General features: G+C 39.8%; 1 long non-coding RNA gene across 1 annotated transcript; it reads right to left on the bottom strand.

Annotated features, from left to right (window-relative positions):
* Positions 1 to 2,976: 2,976 nt before the first annotated feature.
* On the bottom strand, positions 2,977 to 9,126 carry LOC116562298. Its single transcript, XR_004273867.1, has 2 exons — positions 8,298 to 9,126; positions 2,977 to 3,790 (listed from the first exon to the last, which is right to left on the bottom strand). It is a non-coding gene; the product is annotated as an uncharacterized LOC116562298 (long non-coding RNA).
* Between the last annotated feature and the right edge of the window lie 18,382 nt (positions 9,127 to 27,508).

The following is a 27,508-nucleotide window of genomic DNA, read 5'->3' as shown; positions in this document are numbered from 1 at the left end:
AGAGGGAAGCACGGAGCTAAGAGGACTGGAGCCATGAGTGGGCCAAGAACAGGGATGGAGGGTACAGGTTGTGAACAATAGGGTATAGGTTGTGAACAGGATGCCTGACGTGAAGATAAAGTGACTCCTGATGATGATAGATCCTAGAAATAGCCCCAGAAAGGAGATGAGTGGCCAGATCCTACTGAAAGTAAAGATCTGAGTATGAAATGGTCAAGGAATCGCGAGGCCAGAGAGTCAAGTTAGTGGTCCACTGGAACATTCAAGTGAGCCAGAATGATGCAAGCATGTGGTGGACAGGAAGATGAAACTCTATCCTTCCTCACAGTATAAGCATCCTGGGGGTAGGTACTGTGCTTTACTTATCTTTGTTCATCACGCAGAGCCTACAACAATGCCACGAACTTAGAGTGCCAGTGATGTTTGCTGAACTAACCAATGAATGTTCTCATGCCCTAAGAACCTGAAACAGTTAATTACTCTTTTCTAGCCCCTGTTTTCCCTTGATGGAGTAGCTTCGGTTGATCAGCATGAACTGAAATAACCACTGAATTCCATCTAAAAATATGTTATTATCATTTTTTCATAATAAAGATGAAGCATCTTACTGAATTTTGTTTAAACAGTCATCTTAAGTGGCATGTATTATAAATATTAACCCATAGAATTCTGATTATCACTAATATCTTTGTTGTTGTTGTTGAGACAGAGTCTCGCTCTGTCACCCAGGCTGGAGTGCAGTGGTATGATCTCAGCTCACTACAACATCCTCCTCCCGGATTCAAGCGATTCTCCTGCCTCAACCTTCCAAGTAGCTGGGACTACAGGTGCCTGCCACCACACCCGGCTAATTTTTGTATTTTTAGTAAAGACATGGTTTCACCATGTTGCCCAGCCAGTCTCAAACTCCTGACTTTGTGATCCACCCGCCTTGGACTCCCAAAGTGCTGGGATTATAGGTGTGAGCACCCTGCCACTAACATCTTATAATGCATGAACATCTGTATGTGCACACCTATACACACACCCTTCCATTCAGAGAATTGAAATGCAAGGTGGTATCCACAGTTGATCCACCGTGGTCTTGACTCTAGAGTTGTGCTGTCCAATACAGAAGCCGCTAGCACCATGTGGCTGTTGAGATTTAAATTAAATAAAATTAAAAATTCAGTTCCCTGTTTGCACTAACCACACATCAGAGGCGTGATAACAACGTGGAGCTAATGGTTACCTTATTGGACAGTGCAGATACAGAACACCCTCATCATTTCAGAAAGTTATACAGAATAGCATTGCCTAGAGCAACCCACAATGACTCACTAATTTGTCTTTTCTGACCCTTCCCTGACTCCCAAACACCACAGTGTCACCTAAGTTTAGTACTACACTTCTCAATGGGCATCTTACATCGAAAATGCTGCACTTAACATTTATTAGGTTACTTTTCAGCACAATTACATAAAACTTGACTATATTGGAATCCTGTTGTCTTTTATGTAAACATATCAAATTGTATGATTATTAATATCTCAAAATATGTGATTAATATGGTAAGAAGCGTGTCAGACAGAATAACAATGCCCCAAAGATGCTATGTCCTAATCCTCAGAACCTGTAAATAGGTATATGACAGGATAAAGGGGAATTGAAGCAGCAGAGAGAATCAAGTTTGCTAATCAACTAATCTTTTTTTTTTTTTTTTTGAGACGGAGTTTCACTCATGTTACCCAGGCTGGAATGCAATGGCACGTTCTCGGCTCACCGCAACCTCCGCCTCCTGGGTTCAGGCAATTCTCCTGCCTCAGCCTCTTGAGTAGCTGGGATTACAGGCACGCACCACCATGCCCAGCTAATTTTTTGTATTTTTAGTAGAGATGGGGTTTCACCATGTTGATCAGGATGGTCTCGATCTCTTGGCCTCGTGATCCACCCGCCTCGGCCTCCCAAAGTGCTGGGATTACAGGCTTGAGCCACCGCGCCCGGCCAACTAATCTTAAATGGGAAAGATTGTTCTGGATTATCCAGGCAGTCCCAATATAATCACAAGATTCCTTAAGAGTGGAAGAGAAGGGGAAAAGAAAAGTCAGTGTTAGAGAGATGCAATATGCAAAAGACTCAACCCATTGCTGGCTCTGAAGTTGGAAGGGGCCATGAGCCAAGGAATGCAGGCCATCTCTGGAAGCTGGGAAAGGTAAGAAAACAAATTCTCTCCTTCAGCTTCCAAAAAGGAACAGAACCCCACCAATAGCTTGGTTTTAGCTCAAAGTGAGCATGGACTTCTACACTCCAGAACTCTAAAAGAATCGACATGTAGCTTTAAACCGCTAAGTTTGTTGGTAATTTCCTCTAGCAACGATAGGAATCTAATAGAGAAGTTTCCTAAAAGTCAATATAATTGATGTAACTTTTATTTAGTTATTCAATATAATTTTTTTTTTACTTTGGTAGCTAAATTACATAATTGATGTAACTTTTATTTAGTTATTTAATTTTTTATTTCTTTTTTACTTTGGGAAGTAGATTGTAAAAGTATTAGTGATACTTTTACAATCACAAAATTCCGAGACTTTAAGTCTTGGAAGTTTTTGTTTTAGTTTTTGTCTGCTTTTAATTTTTTCCCCTAAGACTTTGAAGCTTCAAAATTGGCCTTGTAAAACTTTGTGAGAGTGCATGGAAGAAAGGCTGGCAGAGGAAGAGAGTAGGCCTTGAGCTAAGTATCCAAGCATAGAGTTGCTAATGTAGCACAGTTATTTGCCTGAAAATGACTGAAGATAAAATTAGCTAGCCTATTTTGCTTCAGGAAATGGATAAGGAAATGATATAATCTTTAAGAACATTGGGAGAGGAAATTTATAATTTATATTAGTGAGTAATTTCATTTATAATAGCAATAATGCAATTGTTCTATTGTGTCCACTCTGAGATTTATGTTATCAGGTGAGTTTTTAATTTCCATGTTGTCATTTTTTTTTCGGCTTAATGTGTTTCTGCAGACAATAAACATAAGAAAATAAAGCATTGAATTTAGCATCAAAGTAGTGAACTAGGTCTAATGCATTTGGGATGGGAAGAAATTTGTAGGGACCTATGCTAAAATACAATCTAGAATTCTCTTATGTACCAAAAGATTATGGTTTAATGAGTGCTAAGAACTCACTTCTAAACTTTCTGAAAATCCGAACACTCACCCCCTTTTATGCCTGTCTGAAATCCCCACCTTATGTACTGACAGGGAATTTTTTTTTTTTTTTGAAGCTTTAAAGGCCAATGTTAAAATGCAACATGGAATTGAAAAAAGTAGGAAAGGCCAAAAACTAAAGAACAAAGGAAAGATTCTGATAGATGACAGATGAAACCAGGCAGCAGATAAGCTCATGGAGGCTGGTATGGAAATTATAGACAATTTCTTGGTCAGTGTTTTTCAACAAATCTTTTCTGAAGGAACCTGCCAGCAGCTCCCTTGTCCACTCTCAGAGCCTCTGAGACCCGCTACATTCCATCTCTTCAGGCTCATGTGTCCAGATGCCTACCACACACCTCAACTCAACATGTCCAAAATTGAACTATTCTAATTCCTTTCTACCCCGTACTGCTCCTCGTCACATTTTTCCTGACCCAACCATTCAAGCTGGAAAGCTCAGTGATGCATGAATCGTTCCCTCTTCCACCCCCTCACCATGTCCAGCCTGTTACCAAATCCTCACCAACCCTCCTTCTCCAGCCTTTTAGGTACACACACTTCACATCCATTTCCAGAGTTCACTTCCAAAGCTCGTTAATCTCATGGGTTCTTATGAAAACACAAATTGGTCCCTCCTAACTTGTCCGGTCAGTGAAAAGAGTTTATAGCCACTGGACACCACTCAAATTCTTTTATTTAAAAATATTTTTGTATGCTTGTTATCTGAAAATCACTGTACAGAGCCACATCCCTAGATTTCAAAAAGTTCTAGTGGGATCAGGAACAACAATAATATAGAAAAATAATAAAAATAACTACAGTTACCATTTATTGAGCATCTTCTACATTTTTGGCATTGTTACAGATGCATATATTGCCCCTAATAATCAGAACAGCCCTACAAGGCAGTAATTATACTTATTGTATAGCTATAGATATGGAAAGCTGAGAGTCAGGGAAGTTACTAACTTGACAAGATCTCGCCGTCCTGAGTAGAAACCTGAATTTCTTGAGGGCAGAGGCTATGATAATACCTGGATTATACAATATTGTAATAAACTATATTTGTGAATATATATAATATAAACTTATCTTACTATAATCCATATAGTGGAATGTTTATAATTCATTATAACAAAATATTTATATATTATATAATCTATCTTATATAATAATATAATAAACCTTTTCATTTTCTGTTTAATCTCAGAATTAAAAAAATTCAAAGTACCATATATTATATATAATCTATAAACTTATTTTATTATAATCTATTATAATGAAATGTTTATAATCCATTATAATTCAATGTTTATATATTATATAAACTATTATATAATAACATAATAAAAATTTTTCATTTTTATTAAGGCCAGAATAAAAAAAAATTCAGACAAAGTAGTGGCTGGCTTTCTAGATAATGACAAACAGTCTAAGTCAGAGGAAAGCTATAGCATTTAGAATGACATTCATATTCCTTAAACAGCTTCCATATCAAACACTCGAGTTCTTCCTATTTATGTTTATGAGCTCTAATTCTCCTTAATATACATTGGTCCTGTAATTTCTTACTGCTCTTACAAAAAAATACATGAAGTTAATGAGATTTTCTCCATAGGAGCACTGTGAGCACTTAGTGAAAGAATGTCTGTGGATTGCCTACCACAGAGTCTGACAAAGAATAGAGCCTCTGTAAGAAGCAGTCAATACAACATAATGGCTAAGAGAGTGGGCTGTGGAATCAGCTTACCACTACTCCTTAATGCTGTGTGACTTTGGCTAAGTCACTTAACCTTTCTGAACCTTGGCCTTCTCACAAGTAAAAATATGACTAGTAATACTACCTATATCATGAAGTTCCTATGAATCCAATTGGATAATGCATGTAAGTACTTAGCCTGGTTTAGTAAGCTCTCAATAAATAGCTTTCAACTATTATCTCGCCTCCTCCCCAAGAAAGCAGAATTGCAATAAAAGTGTTATAGTGGAAAGAGAAATCAGTGTCTGCTTTTCATCCACTGCATTCATATAGACAGCAGGCTTTTTTGCCAAAAGCATACTGGTTCATCATCTGAACAGAAAGAGAGCAAACCATGGGATTTGGGAGCTCAGAGAGAACATTAGCTGAAATCTAGCTCGATCTGGCCAAGTTCAGAGATAAGACAAAGGTTCATAAAAGGAAAATCGACTTCCCAATGCTGCAAAGCTCATTTAAGGCAAACCCAAGGGTAGATTCCTACTTCTAGGTTTATAATCCCATGCTTGTTCAACTACGAAAAAATGTACACATTTTTAGAGGTCAGTTCAAAACCTTTTCATGTGTCAGAAATTCTAAAATAAATCAACTAGTCACACTGTTCCCAAATGTCTAACTGATTATATTAATCTAAATAAACTATGGCTTAGTTTTTAAAAATTCAAGTAAAAGGGGGTTTCTATAATACTAAACACGTTTCTAAATTGCTTAAAATGGGTTAAGATGAAAATATGAATACTCTCATGGAGCTAAAGTTTTTAAGATTAAATGAGTTTTATAAAACTACTCAATAAATTCAGAAAGCAATGAACATTGATTAAAATAGGGATTGTCAACAAAAACTTGGAAAAATAAAGCAAGGATATGAAAACTGAGCCAGGGTGCTTTTTGCTCTTGGGGAGATCCCATCTGCCAATTCCCTACAGGACAGACCACGGAAGCACTTCCTTAGCACAATCTTCAGCTGTATCACCTGGGAGCTAATTGTTTAAAGTGTTTGAATATGGTCAAGTATGCTCATTTATTTGGGAACTATTAATCAAAACTTCCTTTACTCCAGGCATGGTGGTTGGACAGGAGCTGAAATAATGAAATAAAATTCGGTCCCTGTCTTCAAGAATTTTAGGGTACAATAGAAGCAGACGATTAAGAAACTGCAATCCAGGATAATGGATATCAGTGGTTAATACTTGGGATAATCAGAATCAATAGCTAGCAGTTATTAAACACATACAATGTGCCTGGCAATATACTAAACACCTTCAAATTGTTTCACAAAACCATCTCAGAGGGTTGCTATGATTAGCTTCAGGAAACTGAGGCCAGGAATCTGCCCAAGGCCACTGAGCCAAAAAGTAGGACTCAAATCTCTGTATGCTGAGCCCACATCCTGTCTGTGAGTGACAGTTGCTCCATGAGTGATTGACAGGAACATACAATGCGCAACGGCACCCCCAGGAGATGTTCCCAACATCTTGGTGGATCAGTGTCCATCTCCTAGAGGGCCCCTGAGCATTGAAACCTAGGTGAATTGGGATGGTGCTGGGTGGAGGAGGGAGTAAGAAAGACTTTCAAGCAGATGAGTGTGTGAAAGAGGAATTGCCTTCCCACTGTCCTAAGGATTGTATGTGGCCTTCAAGTCCCTCCTTGGTTTGGCCCAGCCTCAACTCTTCACCACTGTCTACTCATAGGCTTCTAAAATGTTAAATAAAAAGTTTAACGTTTTTCAGTTTCTTGAAAGGACCAAGCTTGCTTTCCCTGCTGGGCCTCTGGGCATGCCACTCCTGTGCCTAGATGACAGCACTGCTCCTAGATAATACTTAGTCATTCTGCAGGTTTCAGCTTACACATTGTTTCCTTTAGGGAACCTTCCATGAGCTCTCTCCAGGCCCTCCCTAGACTGGTTTTAGGGTCCCTATCATGCACTCCTATGGCCCCCTCCGTCACGGTAGTAAGTGCACTAATAAATCCACTTTCAAACATCTGCCTTCTCTATGAAACTCCATAACCTCCCTTAGCAAGGTTTGTTTTATTAATCACTGTATTCCCAAAGCCTGGCACAATGCCAGGCATATAGTAGGTGCTCAATAATTATTTGTAGAATGAATGAAAAGATCTAAGTGTATGCAGTAACATCCCCATCTTGTGGCCTTTTGGAAGACGCCAGGTAAAGTCTTAATCCCCTGCTGCATTTTCAATAGCAAAAGCACTGGTGGACTTTCGAGATCCTTACTCCATGCACTGGATAAAATTAAAATAAAAATGAGATCCCACCTGCAAGTTCAATGTTTTCCATGGTTAGCTGACACAAAGCAGGAGAAGTAGTTGGAAGGGAATCAACCTGAATACATGGCTCTAAACGGAAGTGAGGCACTTAAACCAGGCAACCCTGTCGCCTTGTCCACTTCCATTTTGGAGCAAAGGATTTTATTTAGGTTTACCATCTGGAAGGTCACTTTCCAGACATATATTTCCTCATGGACTGAATCATTCTCAGTTGGTTTTACAGCCTATTTTGAACTATAGAGTTCAGATGGAAGGAGAAAGCAGATAGTTTGGAGAAGAAGCACCCAGCTAGTGGCCAGGCATGGTGGCTCAAGCCTTTAATCCCAGAACTTTGGGAGGCCAAGGTGGGCAGATCACCTGAGGTCAGGAGTTCAAGACCAGCCTGGCCAACATGGCGAAACCCCATCTCCAATAAAAATGCAAAAAATTAGCTGGGCATGGTGGTGCATGCCGGTAATACCAGCAACTCAGGAGGCTGAGACAGAGAATCATTGGAACCTGGAAGGCGGAAATTGCAGTGAGCCAGGATTGCAGCACTGCACTCCAGCCTGGATGACAGAATGAGACTCTGTATAATTACAAAAAAAAAAAAAAGGACCCAGCTAGTAAGTGGCATTGCTGGCCCAATGTCCCCATCACACTGCCTCTGCTCTCACAGTTGGGCTTGTTAATAATTGAGCGATGATTAATGTGTGGTAGAATAGAATGATGGCATGTTATTTTAGCTCATTTTGTTATGGAATAATCATAATTAGCACGCAACTTCTCTCTTTATGTGTGGTCCAGAAAATGATGACGGTACATAATTTAAAGTTATTCCCAAAGTGGGATGCTTTGAAAATGTTGCAGAGAAAGAGCAATAACATTAAAGTTTTATAGAAAGATTAGAATTTTTATATACAAAAGCATTAAATTTTGACAGACAAGTCTATGCATCCCCAAAATAATAATCTACAACTTCAGAATCATAGACTCTTTAAACAGGAAAAATGCTTAAAGGAAGACTCTGATTAAAATGAATAAACATTTTTAAAGGACTTTGACCTCTTCAAAGTAATTATCGCAGGCACTTACTGGAGCACTTCCTGTGAGCCATGAACTGAGCACATCACATAGACTATCCTATTGACCCTCAACCTCTCCAGCTGGTAAGTAGGTGTTTTCACTCCCATCCTAAAGACAAGGAGATGGAGCAAAGGAGGGTGAAGGGCCTCGTTCAGAGTCTCATCGTGAGTGCACAGTGGACCCGAGATTCAAGGCACCACAGTCTAGAGTGCCTGTTTTCATGTCCCTTTGCAAAACCAAAAGTTAAACCAACCCTGCTCTCTGTCAGTTTGTTATCCTAAAACGTTTTGAAGATGTGTCAAAGTTATGACCTCACTTCTCAGACACTCCCTATCCTTTTGCCACCAGAAATTTCCGGTATAATAGTTAGCCACGGTGGAGTCAAAACAGTAGAGTATTTGCAGTTGAAAAACAGGCGCTTTGGAATACTTTGATCTTCCACCTTTATCAGATCACTTAATCTTCCTCAAACTTTTCTGAATCTGTAAAATGGGTGCAACATTTATTTCACACAGTTGTTGAATTTCATGAAATAATATCTTTAAAAAGGCCTAGAACCTGAGGGTTGCTCAAACATTTGTTGGTTCTGACTCAATGATTGTCCTTGGGGTCCACGACCCCCTCTAACATCAGCAACACCCCCCCATCCCATTTCATATAAGAAGCCTGGATGTGTAGAGTTGGTCACTGAGACATTGGATTGATAGAAATTTCTCTGCTACTATTTTAAATATTCTTGAGGGCCCGATTAAGTCCAGAGAAATGTTTTCCCTCAGCCAGGCACGGTGGCTCACGCCTATAATCCCAGCACTTTGGTAGGCTGAGGTAGGCGGATCATGAGGTCAGGAGTTCAAGACAAGCCTAGCCAACATAGTGAAACCTGTCTCTACTAAAAATACAAAAAATTAGTCAGGTGTGTTGGCGGGCGCCTGTAGTCCCAGCTACTAGGGAGGCTGAGGCAGGAGAATCACTCAAACCCGGGAGACAGAGGTTGCAGTGAGCCAAGATCGCCATTGCACTCCAGCCCGGGCCACAGTGCAAGACTTCAACTCAAAAAAAAAAAAAAAAAAAAAAAGAAAAGAAAAGAAAAGAAATGTTTTCCCTCAATTTTGTCTCCTAAACAAACCAAATGTAGCTCTTTCTAGTCACAGGCCTAGGTTGTTTAGCCCAACTTTAACGGTTAATTGGATCTTTAAGTCATCATTGAATGCAGAGGAAACATACAAGCCCAAATGAATATATTCTTCATTTATTTTTCAGGTAGAAACAATCACCAATGGTTCACTCATTCATTCAACACTCTGCAAATATTTATTGAGTGCCTACTTTGTTTGTTTTTAATAAAACACAATCCCAAGTGTTCAGAATATTTGGAGAGTGGTAAAGTTCATATAAGTTGTAAATATTTTTACACCCTCTTTCAATCATTTCCCAAGAATGAAATTCTAAGAGTGATGAGTTTACACTGTTTGCAAATAGCACAGATATGTCTAAACTCTCCAAGGTGATGACCTTCCAGCACTAATAAGGCCTTCTCCCCACCAGTGCCTTTGGTAATGCCCTTTCCAATTCAGCCACTTACATCATATTTAAGATTATGAATAAGTTTTCATTACCACACACTCTGCCCTTGGTCACAGTCCAGGGACATGAAATCAAACAAAAAAGTAGCTACTAGGCAAGTGTTCTCTTATCTCTTGCCACAAAGATAAAAGAAAAAAATTGAAGAAAAAAATGAAATCTCCGATATGAATGTTAACAAAAGAATTAAGAACCAAAGGACTTTGAAATACTGTTGTAAACAAGGACTACTAATAAATACTACTTGGTACAAGCAGGTATGATTTAAAAACTCTAACTGAACCACAGTTTCTAACTGAACCCAAATCTTAAATGTTTTGCTTTTACTAATGGTAAAATACTGCGGATGCCGGCCCTCCTGCTCATCCAGAGGTCAGGGTGACTGAAAGTGGCCAAGGTGCTGTGCCAGGTGAAGAGAATGGTCTCAACGTTGCATGAATGCTACTACATGGTTTAGCCTCCAGAAATCTCTTCTGCCTTCTGTATTGTTTGTTTTCAGAGAACTGAAGAGGTGATAATGCAAGGTAGAGGAATGTGGCAAGCAGAATAATGGCCTCCAAAGATGTACACGTCTTGCTGCCTGGAACCTGTGAATATATCACCCTGCACAATGAGAGGAACTGTGCACATGTGATTAAATGAAACATCTGGAGATGGGAGATTATCCCGGATTAGCTGACTGGGACCAATGCCATCACAAGGGTACTTGGAAGAGGGCCAGAGTCACGAGGTGGGATGATGAAAGCAAGAAGTTGGAGGGATATGAGGAAGGGATCATGAACCAAGGATTGCAGGAGGCCTCTGGAAGCTGGAAAAGGCACAGACACGGATTCCTCCCTGGAGCCTCTGGAAGCAACCAACTCTGCTGACACCTTGACTTTAGCCCAGTGAGAATGACTGCAGACTCTGAGCTCCAGAACAGCAAGAGGATAAATGTGTGTTGTTTTGAGCCACTTGATTCATGGTTATTTGTTATGGCAGCCATGTAAAAGCAACACAAGTACCAAGCTGTGTTCTCTAGTTACAAACAGCAAGGGACTGGGAACCAGAACACTTTGGTTCCAATTTTGTCTCTGACATTACTAGCTGTGTGATCTTAAATGAGTCACACTGCCTCTCTGGACCTGATTTACCCATATACCAGAGGGCTCCATTAGTTAACTATTCAGTGCCTTCTAATATGAGGATCTATAGAGGGCACAGTGTGAAGTGCACGCAGACACCTAAATCAATATCCTTCTTGTCCTCCTGATATTTTAAATTTTAATTTATATTCTCCTTGCCCTATTATACCTCAAGCAATGATAAAGCCAGATAATAAATTCCAGACATCAGTACTGAAGACATAGAGGCATCTAAATGAATTTATAAATCCTAGGATCTTTTTGACTAGTATACAAGATACTTTTGGGGAAATAAAAAACACACACACAAAAAAAGATGGCGCTACATTAGTTAGGTTTATTTTAGAGAAACACCTTAGTTTTGGCCAGACGTATGGGCCGGCTGTGCCACTGCACCCACTGAGTGTTTATCTTCTCCACTCTTGTGCAATAATTTTAATAAAAGCCCTGCAGCAGCCTCACCCCAGGTGGCGAGCCAGCCCCACCTGTCTCTCTTCCTGACAGACTGTTGAACATGGATGCCTTCCAGAGACAAAAAGTCATTATTCTGCCTTCTCAACCTTTCTGTTTTTGTTCCAGGTAGCTGTTGCAAAATGTTGCATATTTAGAAACATGATGTCAGCTATTTCTTATTTTGCCATCACTGAGATGTCATGTGACTTGAATTTTCCAACACATAGATCCCTTTTTCCACTTGTCCCCATTCTGTACACACAAAAGAACAGTAAATGGATTAAAGGGAGCCCACCAATTTATGTTTCATTTCTTCTGAATAAACAAGCCCACCCAGGCACCTGGCACTGGAAGTGAGATGAGGACAGCCAGGTGATGCTTTGCCCTTCACCAGCTTTATGAAGCTGAGCTGTTTACCGATATTTTATGAATATAAAGCTGAGCTGTTCACTGATATTCCGAGTGCACATTTAAGAACTAGATTCTATGTACTTAGCAACTCTTGACAGTAGCTTGCTCACAGTATTTTGTCCATTTGTCCAAAGGATTGCTTGTTCCCTTTGTGGAACCACCAAACAAGGATAAGCAAGCTACACTGGTATACTTCTTTCTCTGAGACTTGTAGAGGGTCAGGTTTTTTACACTGACCATCTTGCTGAATTTGCTCAGCCTCTGAAGGCTTCAATAATACAATGGAGGCCTTCTAGGATGTAATTTGAACTTAAGAAGGTGATACATGGCTGGCGCAGTGGCTTACTCCTGTAATCCCAGCACTTTGGGAGGCTGAGGAGGGCAGATCACGAGGTCAGGAGATCAAGACCATCCTGGCCAACATGGTGAAACCCCGTCTCTACTAAAAATACAACAAATTAGCTAGGCATGGTGGTGCTCGCCTATAGTCCCAGCTACTCGGGAGGCTGAGGCAGGAGAATAGCTTGAACCAGGGAGTCGGAGGTTGCAGTGAGCAGAGATCGTGCCACTGCACTCCAGTCTGGAGACAAAGCAAGACTCCATCTCAAAAAAATAAATAAATAAATAAATAAGGTGATAGACATTATTTTCGCACATCAGAGATATGCTAGGAAAAGATTAACTGTGGCAATGTGAAAAGGTCTGGATAATGAAATCATTGTCTCTCTCCCCATTTTCCCTGCAGGATTTGAAGCATCCACTTCCCCTGTACCTTCCAGGCCAGCCCCATTCAGTAGCAAAACTAGATGAAGAAAAGAAAGGCAAAGAGCTCACACTGGAGGTGAGACATAAGGGAGAACTTTGGGGACAGATGGCACAAGAGACATTCAACCATATCTTTTTTGCAGATGAACATTGCTCTTCCTAAAAAGGGTTTTATTTCCTATTGATAGAAGTCATTCCGTTTTTGTATTATTTAGTTCGTTCTGGGAAAAAAAAGCAGTTGAGTAAACAAAACAATAATCATGCTCCCCGCCACAAAAAAAATCTGCACAGTTTTTTATACATCTCTCAATTTTTTGTGGTTCCTTGTCCCTAGATGGAAATAAAATGTTATCCATGAATCAGTCTTGTAAAGGTCAAGGCTCTTGGTTACAAGTAATGGAGACCAAATATCACTAACTTAATGAAGCAGAAAAGGCATATTCTGAGAGGATATTGTGTCGCTAACTCAATCAGCAAAAAGGCCAGAGAATCCAGGCTGATAAAATGGGCAGGACCAGACTAGAGTCAGTAGCAGGGAACCAGGCACATTTTATCAGGAAGCCACCTCTGGTGACCACCACTGCCGACAGTAAGAACTCAATGTCACCATCACCAGACACCTCCTGTTCTTGCCTCCAGAATTTTAACACTAGCCACTGCCCTTGCTGGAGTCCACATTTATTCTCAAACTAGCACCCAGAAGCACTTCTCAGTTGGCTTTGTATCACTGGATCATTTGAATGTTTAAGCCTAGGCAATGGACATGTATTCCCGTAGCAGGGGGCATGGGAAAGGAGTGTCTGGCCATTCTGTTACCTGTGGATGGTCTTAACTATGAGTCATCCAGGTTCTTGACATTTTGAACAAAAAATCGCACAAAATCCACAAACAAAGCAACAAAACAATGAAGCAACGAAAACACAGAACTATTGAAATGAAAGTACACTCACGTACACTCCACAGAGTGGGAGCGGGCTCTAGTAAGCCACTCAAGAGCGCTGGTTACAGAATTTTCTGGGGCTTAAATGCTCTTTAGAGGTTTCCCACTGGTAACTTGGTTACACCCTATGTAAATGAAGGAGTGGTCCAAGGCCAGTCTGATTAGTTTCTAGAGGTGACCAATCAGAGGCTGAAGTGAAGTTACAAAGTTGCAAGTGGAGACTTGCCCCATGATCAGCCTGATTGGTTGTAGGAAGGGACCAAGCAAAGGTACTTTCCATTTTTTATCTGTGAGACAGTGCAAAGCGAGTAGCCTCTTACTCTTTTGTAACTTGGGTGTGGAGAGGTGGGGTTTTCTTTTTGATTCAGTTCTAGGAAGTCAGGGTGAAACAGCCGTAGGTTCCCTGCCTCCAGACCCTTTTCTCCTGCCTCAATTTCAACTTCTGTAATGGGAAGTGAGGCCTCCCTTCCACCAAGACTCACATTTTTTTTTAGACTCACATTTTAAAGGTCTCTGCACAAATGGAAGGGTGTTGGAGCTTGACTTTCCAACAACAGCGGATGTCCTGCACAGGACCAGTTCTATTCCTACCTGATATCCACATATATTCTTAACTTAAAAACACTTATGCCTCATACGAAGCAACATTCTTTAAACAATCAAGACATTTTCAAGCTCTCCCAGCAAAGGAAGGCAACTCTGAGCCTTGTCAGTTACTGCTTCCAGCTCAAAGTCTAAGAGCTCTGAGTGATGTTCTTTTCCTCTCTATTTCTGTTGGATTCCACTTTAATATTCTGTAGTCAGTGGCCTGAAATGTAAAGTTAACCAACAAAACTTATTTTGTAAGTGGCATGGTAGGGAGTAAGGAAAGACAAAGAAAATTCGTTAAAATATACCAATGTATACATGACGTGGTAAAGAAGGAAATGCTAGTCACGGGGTTGTAGTTGATAGTTGTGATTTCTCCACACTGCTGTACAATTCATTTTCCTTTCATCATCAGCCAGCATAGTAACTGGTATAGGGTCTTTAGCTCATGGGTGACACAAACCTTCCTTCCCATCTGGGAGATCACAGCCCTGGTGGGTCTGGCCTATAGGGGGCAGCTGTAGTTTTTCATTAATTTTTACCAACTGATAAAGTCATAATAGGATGCTGCCCAGGGAATCATCTATACTCAGCTCTTTTGGGTAGTGAGGCTCTATTTCCTCCTGACAGTAGAATCAAACATCCCACGTTTCTTCTTTTCCCCTCTTCTCCCAGAAGCATGAGTGGCTTAAAATGATTAAGCTTACTTTCCAATTCATCTGAAAATTGTGGTTACATCTTCTGGAGAAAGCATTTCTCCTTGAGGTACTAAAATGATTAACAGAATCCAGATTCACAGGGAGAGAAAGCAAGCTTTATAGGTGGGTCATTAGCTTTACTAGGTAGAGGATCAACTCCCACTTCCAATTCATTATTCCTGCATATGAACATTCTGAGTATGGAAGAGAGTACCATATTTCAGTTGCCAGTTTAGAGTGTATTCTGGATTTTGTAAAAGAGGATATTGGCACTGCAATTAAGTATTCCACCCAACACTTTGGGAGACCAGGTGGATCACAAGGTCAGGAGTTCAAGACCAGCCTGACCAAGATATTGAAACCCTGTCTCTACTAAAACTACAAAAATTAGCTGGGTGCAGTGGCAGGCATCTGTAATCCTAGCTACTCGGGCGGCTGAGGCAGGAGAATCGCTTGAACCTGGGGGACGGAGGTTGCAGTGAGCCTAGATCATGCCACTGCACTTCAGCCTGGTGACAGAGCAAGACTCTGTCTCAAAAAAAAAGTATTCCATTGTCCATTGCACTATTCTACAAAGCTAACTGCTTCTAGTGATGGGATGGGATGAGATCAGGGAACTCCAAGAGTTCCTTATTTCTTTTATTACGCTTTAACTTCCAGTTGGCCCTTCCTACTGTAACAGTCCTTCCATAATAGGTCAGGAAACTAACGGAGATATTTGCCAATAACTCAGGAAATCTATCCCAATTGTATAGCATATGCACACTTATGTATATATATGCATAATATTTATATGTACACATATATACATTTAAACTTATAAGAACTATTTATACTAAACCGGACCCTAATTATTATCTGGCTTTTAAACACCTATTCCACCTGGTGGGCCTTAGTGGAATTTCAGAAATTAGTCTAGATAAGAGTCATTGGAAAATCTTCTCTTGGAATACTTAGGTATTTCCTTTTACCCAGGGCCCAGTTACCATGGTAAATGGCTACCAAGAAGGGCTTTAAAGAAGAACCAGTCAGAATATAGAGTATCCTCTTGCAACTTTCTATCGGGCCTTTTCTGAGGGGGCTCAGATCTCCCTTTACTCAAAGGGCCCCAGTTTTTTGATGTTGCTCAGGATTGGGAATTGTATGAGGCACAATGACTCTCCATTACAAAAGCTCAAGTCAGGACTCTTTGCAACATCTAGAGATGGTTCTGTTTCTTATTTGAATTCATTAAGAAAGCTATGGTGAGCTTCCAATCAAAGACCCCATGATCAATTATCCACCTCCAACTCTGTATGGATCACATCCTTCCAGCTGACCACTACCTCAGTGGCTCCTGAAGGTAACCTCACCATGTTACCTCTCCCAATTATGTGCTATTACTTGCTTGGGTCTCTGGGTGCCTCCCATTGAGTTTATGAGACCATTGCCCTTGTAGCACTTTCCACTGGCATCTCTGCCTACAAAAAATACCCCTGGACCACATCTTAAAGGTGCTCACCTCACCAACATATTTCTCAAAGTCTCAGTGAAGACGGTTCCTTCTAAGACCTCTTGGAGGATGTAATTATGGGAACCACACTTGATTGGCCAGTCAAGCACTATTGTCTCTGGTAGACATAATTTATGGTACACCGAGTATTTTCTGACAGGTAACATTTACTTGCTCTACACCTCTGTAGAACCTAGGTTTCAGGCCGGGCGCGGTGGCTCAAGCCTGTAATCCCAACACTTTGGGAGGCCAAGGCAGGCAGATCACGAGGTCAAGAGATCAAGACCATCCTGGCCAACATGGGGAAACCCCGTCTCTACTAAAAATACAAAAAAAAATTAGCTGGGCGTGGTGGCATGTGCCTGTAGTCCCAGCTACCCAGGAGGCTGAGGCAGGAGAATTCCTTGAACCTGGGAGGCGGAGGTTGCAGTGAGCTGAGATTGTGCCACTGCACTCCAACCTGGTGCCTAGCGACAGAGCAAGACTCTGTCTCAAAAAAAAAAAAAAAAAAAAATAGCAAATTGCTACAAATAGAATAAAATACCTAGGAATACAACTGGCAAAAAAAAAAAAAAAAAAGAACCTAGGTTTCATTCAACTAGCCAAGTCAACACTGAGAACTATTTCTTGCTGTTTGGACTAGCACATCGAATCCAGAATCTACAATGATAAATGGGTTGATTTATAATTGATTGATTGATAAATACATTGATCTATAATTATGCTTTTCCCTCCTTGGTAGAGCTTCCTCAGAATTCATTTCCCTGGAGATTCTGCTCATAAGAATTTAGCAAAGTCCTGTTACTCTTTTCTTACGCGAGCTTTCTCCACCTAGGTTTGCCTTTGTAATTTCTCAAGCACCCATTTCTCCAACACGCACTCAATCCATGCACTCCCATTCCAGACCTAGAGCTGTCACTAGAGAGGATGGGCACAAAGGAAACAACAGCTTCTTACAAGGCTAAATTCGCCTGACTTTCCCAATTTCCATAATATTTGTAGAAAGATTTTTTTCATATTTTTATAGGACTTTCCAGTGTTTTGAATTAGGAGGATTACTGTGCACTGTTAAACCACTATATCCCTGGAAACCTCTCCAGCAACAATTGATGCTGGTGATCACACTCCTATTTAGAAATCCTCCTTCTTCTATGCTTCCATGTCTTCATTCTTCTAATTTTGCATCTCTTGTCCAGTTTCTGACTGTTCCTTACTCTTCCACATTTTTTCTTCCCTATCTTTCTCTCTCTTTTTTTTTTTTTTTTTTTTTTTTTTTTTTGAGACAGAGACTTGCTCTGTCCCCAGGTGCCAGGCTGGAGTGCAGTGGCACGATCTCAGCTCACTGCAACCTCCGCCTCCTGGGTTCAAGCAATTCTCCTGCCTCAGCCTCCCGAGTAGCTGGGACTATAGGTGTGCACCACCACGCCCAGCTAATTTTTGTATTTTTTAGTAGAGACGGGGTTTCACCATGTTGGCCAGGATGGTCTCAATCTCTTGATCAGACCTAATGACCTGCCCGCCTCGCCCTCCCAAAGTGCTGGGATTACAGGTGTGAGCCACCGCACCCGGCCCTTCTCTCTTTTATTTCCACAGTTTGAGCTACAATCAATCACTGATTTTTTTTCATCAATACATCCTTAGGCTTTACTTCTCCTTACATCTCTAAATTGCCTGTGCAACATCATACGTCCAAGACAGAACTCCCCGTTTTCCTGCATAGCTCACACATAGCTCAGGTTAGATTCCTAGAATCATATTTGAGTTGCCCCTCCAATTCTCATGTTGAAATGTGCTCTGCTATTAAATACCTCCATAAAGTGTCTAAAATCTATCCCATTTCTTGAATTATATCACTTTCTGCTCAATAATTTTCAAAGGCCTCTCATTACCTTAAAGAAATAATTCTATAGTTTGAAATTTTCAGACTGTTGGTGATCTCCTCAACTTATTCCCAGCCCCGTAACTCTCCATATAGATCTCCAGGTCACCCCTTGACCTGCAGTCACACTCCCCAATGTAATTACAAGTTTCTACTCACTCTCATATCCACCTTTCAAGAATCACTTCAGCATTCAAGAATTCACTTCATGCTATTTCATCTTCCAGCTCCCAACCCTCCACTCTCAGCTGAACTCACTAAATAATCCAAGAACTGAAAGACAGAAGACAGAACAAGAGGAAGAGGATACAATTAGATGCCAGTCGTGTTCTTGAGAGGATATTCTAGGTAGGCTTAGCCTTTCCATTCTTTGGCTAAGTGATATGGTTGGATGATTGACCCTTCCAAATCTCATGGTGAAATGTGATCCCCAATGTTAGAGGTGGGCTTAGTGGGAAAGGGTGTTGGGGTTAGGAAGGCAGATCCCTTAGGAATGTCTTGGTGCTGGCCTCAGAGTAATGAATGATTTGTCATACTATGAGAGTTCACAGGAAAGCTGTTTTAAGGAGCCTGGCACTTCCTCCGTTGTCCTCTCACTGCCTCTCTCACTATGTGAAACTCCAGGTCCCCCATCGCCTTCCACTATGAGTGGAAACTTCCTGAGACCCTCACAAGAAGCCAAGCAGATGTTGGTGACATGCTTGTACAGCCTGCAGAACCATGAGCCAAAATAAACCTCTTTTCCTTACAAATTACCTAGTCTTAGGTATTCCTTTATAGCAGCACAAATGGACTAATACACTAAATTAGAGAGAGGAGGGGACAAAAATGACAAAAACCTCTGGAAAGATGTTTGGGAGACTGAGAGTAGGGGAAATCTGTGCCTCATGCCCAGTAGAACTCAGAAAACTGGCAAGATCCCAGGGTTCTCAAGCTCACATACCAAGAGCAAATAATACTTATACAGCAGGGCAGTGACAAATCTGAATAAGGGACTTAGTGGTCTCATGGAAGGCCTATGTGCCCATGCAGTACCAAGCAAAAGAATTATCTCATTGTACCAGGGAGCAGCCAACCACATAGACAGCATGGACAGCCTCTGTACAGAGAGAATTCTCATGGGTGAAACCAGGAAGACACAGCAATTACCTGGATAAAATGACTCAAGACTGATAGGAATGAGAACGGCTCAGCTGATGCAGGTGTGGTTAAATGACATAGATCCAGAGAACATATGGCTCCACTTGGTACCTGAATATCATAAAGCCATGCTGCCTTCCCCAAACACCCTCTCTCCTCCCATAAATGCAACCTAGGCAGGGAGTGGAAGAGTGCTATATGGATAGAGATGAACTGTCTATTACCTAGAAGAATGAGGACCCCAAACAGAAATTAAATCCAGAAACAAAAATAATAAAAACAGTCTTTTCTTAACTGCCGGATTTTGCACAAGATTCATATCTGTATATGTGCATTGTGTGTGTGTGTGTGTGTGTGTATTGTTTTCATTCATTATATTATGGATGCAGTTATAACTATTGTGATGAGAAATAGTCTATCAGTTAAAAGCACTTTGTGACTGGAAGTAACGTCATTCCACAGACTCTACTCCTAGATACAAAATCATGCTAACCAACTAACTAGCACAACAAATGCAAACGTTCTTTACGGGAAACACCATCCATAAGGAACGCCAGAAAATTATTTTCACAGCCTTTCTTAAAAACCCATGTAAGAATTTATTATAAATAATAGAGTCTGACAGCATTGGGAGGCAATGTGTAAATTTCATTCTATGATGAAATAGGGTAACTGGAAACTTGGGAAATGGACTAAAAAGACGGCCTTAGAGGTGACTCCAAAACAGCAACCCTCATTATACTTTTAGATCCTGATTTTCCTACTCCTTGTGTAATTTGGGAACATTTAAGTTGTCAATTGCAGAAAGAGATCAGATAAAAATACCTGAAAATTTAAGGCATAGCTATATGATATGCTTTTAAATATGTACATTAAGATATATGAATATATCTAAATATAGAATGTCAAAAATATATGAATATGTAATATATACATATTTATATGTAGATTTTAACCTATAATGTGTCTCTTTTTAAAAATATTTTGATATGTGTGCCTATGAATCAGTGGGAAACATTGATTTACATAAAATCAGTGACAAAAGCAGCTTATTAATGCAGAAAATAGATGAACATATCTAATTATAAAGGTTGGAAAGCATTAATGGAAAAAGTTGCATAAAGACATTGAAGCTGAGTCAAGTCACGGGAAATCTCTAAGCGTTTTCTTCAAAAATAACTGTTAAAGACGTTTCATTGCAATTATACTTCACAACATGTTCATTCTCTCTCCCTATGGGATTCCATTTTGCATAGAATCTAAATACAGTGTCTGGCGGAAAAGAAAACCTTTGCTGAGATTGGATTTAATTACCAGACCTAATTCTTCAGTATGGCACTCAGCCAAATAACTGGGAATAAAATGCTGACCAGGCTACAAACCTGAGCGAAGTAGCTAAGTGGAAGGGAAAACATTTTTGATTAATTGAAAGGACAAACACTTCATCTTAAAAGGTCTAAAAGTGAGACGTGTAGAACTGAATAAATCTATAATGCTGTTCAACAGCACTTTTTTGACAATCCTGTGGATTACTGTATCATCTGAAACTGCAAGAAGCATATTTTCACGGGCAACTTTCTACACCTGAAGTAAAATTTAATGTTTTTTACAGCTTCTATTGCTCATAAAAACAATTTCTTACATTTTCGGGGTTAGATTTACTGCAAAGGGTATTTTGCAGTAAATACCTGTAATTAGTTGCAGTACTTTGGTATGGCTCAGTTAGTGTTGGTACAAAATTGTTAAGGGAAAAATTGTTTTGGGAGCTTCTAAGTGGAGGAGTATGTGTTCTCACGGTTGAATTACCTCCTTACCATGGAAGTGCAGTGATTGTACATGTTATTTCAAACACAAAAAATGATCATTTTTCCCTTTTCTTTTTCTTTTTTTTTTTTTTTTTTGAGACAGAGTTTTGCTCTTGTTGCACACTTTGCTGGAGTGAAGTAGTGTAATTTTAGCTCACTTCAAACTCCGCTTCCTGGGTTCAAGTCATTCTCCTAACTCAGCCTCTCAAAAAGCTGGGATTACAGGTGCCCACCACCATGCCTAGCTAATTTGCCACACCCAGCTAATTTTTGTATTTTTAGTAGAGAAAGGGTTTCATCATCTTAGCCAGGCTGGTCTTGAACTCCTGACCTCAGGTGATTTGCCCATCTCAGCCTTCCAAAGACCTAGGATTACAGGCGTGAGCTACCACTCGTAATTTCCCTTTTCAAAGTCATTCTGAAATCAGCAACAATATGCTTGTAAAATAGATCACTTTACTGATATTATTAATTCAACACCATATTAAAATCAAGTTTATCATCAATGCTCTAAGAAATCTTGAAATTGACATGTAGCCTCTATTTTTATATTTTAAAAAATCTTTTCCCCTTATTATTTTTTAAGGACAATGACATGCAGCTTTAACTAGTATATTTCACTTTTATGCCAATATATTTTAAAATATTATGTGATCTGTTCAAGTATGTTTCTTAGCCAGGCATGGTGGCTCTCGTCTGTAGCTCAGCTACTCAGAAGGCTGAGGTGGAAGGATCACTTGAACCCAGAAGTCCAGCCTGCAATGAGCTAAGGTTACACCACTGCACTCCAGCCTGGGTAACAGAGCAAGACCCGGTCAAAAATGATATATTTAATATGTTTCTTAAGTAATGAGAGAGGAAGGAAAAGGATTTGGCTACTTTAAGACATCTCTGTGGGACTTGCTGGTTTTATGAAAACAAAGTATCACTAACCAGGAGGAAGTTATTTCAAGGGACATTAACTGGTTGCCAAAGTAACCTCTCCTGATTGGAGGAAAATCAAGACAGGGAATCACGCTGCAGACAGAAATATACACAGCTTATTTTCCTTTCTTCTCTCCTTGCTTTGGCCTGCAGGGAAAGAACAAGGAGTTTCTCTCTCCTCACGGGTGCCTGGGTCACATGTGGAATCCATCATCACATTAAAAAGCCCAGAGATAAGCAAAAACACATCCAAAGCAGGCAGCCAGAAGGAAGAGGAGTCTGGGGTCCAAGTCACAGGATGCATGCTAGAGGCAACTAATGCCTCCTCTGCAGACAGGACAAGTAAGAAGAAATATAGTCACTGATTCAAACATCTGGAGCACACAAAGGTCGATGTCTTTAAATGTGTTTGTGCAGTCATGGAGGGCAAATTCTACCCTTCCAAGCAAGGGAGGATGGTGGCCAAGAGCCTCAGTCCTCCTCCTTCTCTTGGTTTTCCTGAGTCCCCATTTTGCTACTTCAAGTTTCTCCCCTGGCTTTTTCCTTCTCAAAAAAAAAAAAAAAAAAAGTGCAGCATACTGTCTTTAGTCTTCTCCAGCTGCCAAAATAAAATGCCACAGGCAGAGTTGCTTAAACAACAGAAACATATTTTTCTCATGGTTCTGGAGGCTGCAGGTCCAAGATCCAAGTGACTGCAGGGTCGGCTTCTCCCAAGGTCAGTCTCCTTGGCTTGCAGACAACCACCTTCAAGCTGTGTCCTCACATGGTCTTTCATCTGTGCATGCCCTGGTGTCTCTTCCTTGTCTTATAAGGACACCAGTCCTACTGGATTAAGGCCACGCCCTTATGACATCATTTAAACTGAATTATCTCCTGAAAGCCTCTATCTCCAAATATAGTCATAGTCATATTGGTGGTTAGGGCTTCAACATATGACTTTGGGGGCAAGGGGGACATAATTCAGTCCATAACATGCCCAGACAGAAGTGAGTGATTTTCCACCATTATGTATGGGATGGCAACTTTATTTTTTATTTTAAACTGTAAATATATGCACACACATATATATGTGCATCCTAATAATGCTTTATTATAAAAATAATTCATGTTCCTCAGAGGGAAAATTTAGAAAACAAAAAATAGTTATTATCCATAGTCTGCTACCCAATCGCTGCTAAAATTGTGTTCCTTTTCCTCATGACTTTTCCAAGTATACTTACAATAGATTGTGATCTCTTTACAGTCACTTTTATATACTGTTCTCTTCACTCATTAAAATGTAAATATTTTGATATTATTTTAAATCCTTCAAAATATTTAATGACTATACTTTTCATTATAATGTTATGTCTAGTCTTCAACTGTCCCTATTATAAGTATGTTGGATTAGTTTGTTATTATCCAATGCAATTATTTTCCCTCAAAATTTTTGTTTTGCCTCACAATTCTCTTTCAGGCATTTAGATGTTGCCTCAAGGAAAAGATGATACACAGATTTAGAGTTCATGCTCAGCTTCCGAGTTTTATAACGGAGATCTAACTCTCACAGCAAACATGAAGCAAAGGTCATTTTTGAGTCTCAAAAGCCTGACTTCCGATATCAAACAAAATTATGGTATATTTGTGGCATTTCATTTATACCAGAAACAATGAATTTGAAAGCATGTGAAAGCAGCCAACACAGTTCATCCAAAGTCCCAGAAGTCAGGGAGAGACGGATGCTGTGGCCACATATGACTGAGTGTGCATTCAGCATCTGAGGGTGTATATACTGTGTGTTGTGAATGGAGTTTCAGATTCAGGGACTATAGTGCTACAGTTGAAAGAAAAAGAGAGGTCCAAGGAATAGAATTAGAAAAATAATTTTGGGGATAAATTCTTCTCAAATCTTTGATAGCCTACCGTGTTCATTTCCATTTAAATAGATAAATAGCTCATTTTTCCATGGATAGAACAGAGACAGGTAATTGTCTATTTCAATACTTATTCTCCACTTTTTCTCTGATTAAAAAAAAAATTAATCAATGCAATCACAAGCCCTGCTCTTCTCCAACCATAGGTATTACCATGGGATTAAATTCTTGCCATTGAGAAATAAGTAAAAGTGTATCAGATGCCTCTAGAAAATCCTAAAAGTTTCCATCCTGAAACATGAATGTGATGTCTGGAGCTTCAGCTGCCATCTCAGAATATGAGGACAAGTTCATGCTTCAGGACTTGTGCAGTGAAGAGTGGGAAGGGGCCTGGTTATCAACAATTTTGCTAAGTTGCCAGACTAGCCCCAGAATTGCTTTTACCTGAGGAGAACACAATTCTGTCATGTTTAATCTCCTGTTATTCTTTATCATAGGATTTTCTGTTATATGCAGCCAAACCTAACCCTACCAAATATGGTGTGCTACCTGCTGATTTGGAATAGCTGAGAGTTAAGTATCCTCAAGCTACAGCTGGGGACCAGGACACAAAACAGGGAATACTGAAGCTAAAAAGAAATGGAGAAGTCATTTGGCCAAGCTGTTCCATTTTGTAAACTTGATCAAATCTCTCTGGATTAAGGCTGGTCACTGATATGATAGTGTTCACATCTCAGCTTCCAGGATGGTTATGATCTGGTCCCTTCTGCTCCATCCTTATTTCACAATATAGAAATTATCCTCAGGAACTGTCAACTCATGTTAGTATCTTGATAAATCACGCACATCATTTCCCCATGTGTTTAGTACGTGACGGTCCTTCTGTTAAAAATATGCTTTCTCTGCTTAGCCATTTTGCTCAAAAATTCCCTTTTTGATGAAAGCTATCTACCTCCAAACTGCCAGACAGACTGATCATTAGCTCTTCATGCTGTCTGTGAGATTTATATATTTTTATATTACTAGACTCAAACATGTAAATGAAGTCGGCATCGAATGCAATATTATTTATTTCTGTATTCCCAGTACCCAGAACAGCAATATATAGTAAGTGCTGAATAACTGTCTGTTGAATTGAATTGCATTTCACATTAGAAAATTAAGGACTCTGAAAAGGTCACCACACTGGGTTTTGACAGAGCAAAGAGAGACAAGATTTACATCAAAGGTTCAAATAAAAGAGGAAAAAATGAAGCCAAAATATAAATTTCAATGTTAGCCCCAGTAACACTCCCCAGTGTTTCATCCTCTTAATTCATTAGGCTTAAACATGAAGACTATGATCAGCCAGAGATGCTTACTGCCTTGGGAGAGCTCTGCTCCCATCTCCATGAGACCACACCCTGCATTAATCTCTGCGGGTTTGTGTTTCCTTGAGGGTCCAAGGGCAGGCAGCTTGAATATCATCCCCAGAAGAATCTGCAGTGATTCAGAACCATACATTCAATATGTCAGCTTTGAGTCCGTTTAACAGGAAAAGCTGAAAATGTATCCCCTATTCTATTTTCTGTCCAAAATTATGTCCAGGCATACTGTCTAATGCAGCATATCAGAGATTCTACAATGAGATTGGATGCTATCTTGAAGATATTTCAATAACCAAACATCTCTAAAGAGATGCCTCTTATTTGAACACAATTTCCTTGCTATTATTAAATTCCAAGTAAGAAATTTATATCCAAAGATTAGATTGCTTTACAAGTTGAAGTTCAAAGGCATAAAAATCCAAAAGAACTAAAGTTTGAAATAAATTTCTCTTGCCCGTGTATTAAAGTTCAAGAACAAAGTCCACTTACAAAATGAATGCCCTCCCACCTCTTATCCTCTTTTCCTCAGGCTTAGTTGGAGGATTTGTTGCCAGGATAGAGCTGACGTTCTTCTAGTAACCACCTGTCTCTCACTGGAATGGGTCTGGAGCTTCCAAAGCCTCTCAAACCATAGTAATTCAATGTCCAGTCTTTCAGGAGTCTTACTTTTAAAGAACCAAAACAGCTAACAGGACTCACAGAATTACCACAGCCCTTTGTCACACTCACTGAATTTATAAAGCCAATCTCCTGCCCATAGATCAATTATTCCAGGCAAAATCGCATTACCAGAACCAGAGCTACCAAGACCCCAATAATCCTGCTGTCTGAAAAAAAAGGAAAATCTTTCTGGAATCAATCTCAACAGGATGTCTCTCATTCAAGACCAACTGTCTGGATTCCATGACTTGCTTACTCTTGCTCATTAATTGGTGTGTATATATATATATATCAATGATGATACACACACACACACACACACACACACACACACACGCATCAGTGGGAAAATATTCTCCCAGGAATTATTCAGCATTTAGCATTTACAATTACATTTCCATGTCAGTTTTTCAACTTTTATTTTAAGTTCAGGTACACATGTGCAGGTTTGTTACAAAGGTAAACTTGTGTCATGGGTGTTTGCTGCACAGATTATTTCATCATCCAGGTATTAAACTTAATATCCGTTAGTTATTTTTCTGGATCCTTTTCCTCCTCCCACCCTCCACCTTCTGCTGAGTGTCTATTGTTTACCTCTCTGTGTCCAGCTGTTCTCTTTATTTAGCTCCCACTTATAAATGAAAACATGGTTTTTGGTTTTCCATTCCTGAATTAGTCTACTAAGGAAAATGGCCTCCTGCTTCATCCATGTTGCTGCAAAGGACATTGAAACTGTTCCACTTCCTTATACCATACACAAAAATCAACTCAAGATGGATTAAAAACTTAAATGTAATACCCAAAGCTATAAAAATCCTGGAAGACAACCTACGAAATACCATTCTGGACATAGGAATGGGCAAATATTTCATGGCAAAGATGCTAAAAGCAATTGCAACAAAAGCAAAACTCAACAAATGGGATCTAATTAAACTAAAGCGCTTCTGCAAACTATCAGCAAACTAAACAGACAACCTAGAGAATGCTAGAACATTTTTGCAAACTATGCTTCTGACAAAGGTCTAATAGCCAGCATCTATAAAGAATTTAAAGAAATTTACAAGGAAAAAACACTCATTAAAAATAGACAAAGGACATGAACAGACATTTTTCAAAAGAAGACACACATGAAGCCAACAAGCATATGAAAAAAAGTTCAGCATGACTATCATGAGACAAATGCAAATGAAAACCACAGGGAGATACCATCTCATACCACTCAAAATGACTGTTGTTAAAAAATTAAAAAAATAACCAGTGCTGACGAGGTTGCAGAGAAAAGGGAACGCTTATACACTGTTGGTGGGAGTGTAAATTATTCAACCATTGTGGAATGCAGTGCGGCAATTCCTCAAAGACCTAAACACAGAAACTACCATTCCACCAGGCAATCCCATTACTGGGAATATATCCAAAGGATTATAAATTGTTCTATCATAAAAACACACACACACATACGTTCACTGAAGCACTGTTCACAATAGCAAAAAATCAACCTAAATGCCTGTCAATGGTAGACTGGGTAAAGAAAATAGGGCAC

Source organism: Sapajus apella, unplaced genomic scaffold (genome assembly GCF_009761245.1).
Source record: "Sapajus apella isolate SASKATOON/1434 unplaced genomic scaffold, GSC_monkey_1.0 scaffold32, whole genome shotgun sequence".
Taxonomy (NCBI): domain Eukaryota; kingdom Metazoa; phylum Chordata; class Mammalia; order Primates; family Cebidae; genus Sapajus; species Sapajus apella.
This window is presented reverse-complemented; position numbering and strand designations above follow the sequence as displayed.